Raw genomic sequence first — 1,396 nt, forward strand, 5'->3', positions numbered from 1 at the left:
AATTTCTCTGAAATATTTTTCTGTGTCCTGGGCTCTGGGGATGTTTTCAGTATCAATAGGAAGAGACCTGCCTCCAAACATTTATAAAAACCAAACAATACTTTAACCACTGGGGAAAAAGATTATTTGATATCTCTCTCAGAAGACCTCATAGGCTGTTTATTCTTGACTTCTTTTTCTTGCTTTACCAGTTCTCGAATACCATACACCTTCCTCTTACAAATGAACGTAAGACTCTCGTGTCCCCAGAATAATAAGAAATGCTTGGGAAAAATGAGGTTTTTTTTTTCAAGTGAATCTCTTGGGTTTATAATAAAAAGATATTATATCTCCTCTCCTATCCTCTTCTCATATGAATTTTCTTATTCTCCCTTACCTTTCACTCCAAATTTAGCTCCATTGTCTGTGCTCTAAGAATACTTTGGCTCAGTGCAGCCTCCTTCCTCTTCAGTAGTGCTGATCAGATGATGTTAGTATATATCAACTCACAGATGTTTTCTATGATAGTTCCACAATATTAATAAATAACTCCTAAATAACTAAATATAATAACTAATAATAGTAATAACTAAGTGAACTAAATGTGAGATGGGTAGGGATGGAGCCTGTCCTAGTGTCAGAAGAAAAGAGAGCATCGTAAATTATCAACTCACCTGAAAATTCTAAGGCTGCTTCCAGCACAACTGCCAGACACAAGCGAATCAGCACTAATAGAAAATGCAAGCCTGCGCAGCTCAGAAATTGTCCCAGAATTGATTTGGTGCTGTGCTTCCTCACTTGCCTGCATCCAGCTCACAATGGCACTGGATTTCAGAATTACTAGCCTCAAACTCACCAAAGACTTTCATTTTCCATAAAGGAATAGGAGATGGGGAGGGACCGAGAGAGAGACAGAGAGACAGACAGACAGACAGACAGACAGACAGAGACAGAGAGAGACAGAGAGAGATCCATACCCAGAGGAAAAGAACAAAGATAAGACTTTTCTCTAGTCACGGGGATGTAAAGTCAGCATAGGAAATATAGTCAACAATATTGTAATAACTATGTATGATGCCAGATGTGTAGTATCAAGATGATCACTTCGTAAGTTATATAAATGTTTAATCACTATATTGTATACCTGAAACTAATATAATATTGTATGTCAACTGAAACTGAAAACTTTTTTAAAAAGTTTAAATACTATTTCTCAGTTATTCAAAATGAATCATTTCAACTGATCATCTGAAGGATTAACAAAGCCTAAGTAGGTGTTATTTACTGAACTAATTTGTGGTATTGGCTTTTACTAGAGAAATGAGGTCAATTAGGAATTAACATTGTAGTGAAAAAAAATAGGAATAGTATGCTTCTCTGCTTGCTCTAATCTCATCTACATAATATACCGTGAGAT

The sequence above is a fragment of the Pteropus vampyrus genome, unplaced genomic scaffold, assembly GCF_000151845.1.
Source record: "Pteropus vampyrus isolate Shadow unplaced genomic scaffold, Pvam_2.0 Scaffold701, whole genome shotgun sequence".
Taxonomy (NCBI): Eukaryota; Metazoa; Chordata; class Mammalia; order Chiroptera; family Pteropodidae; genus Pteropus; species Pteropus vampyrus.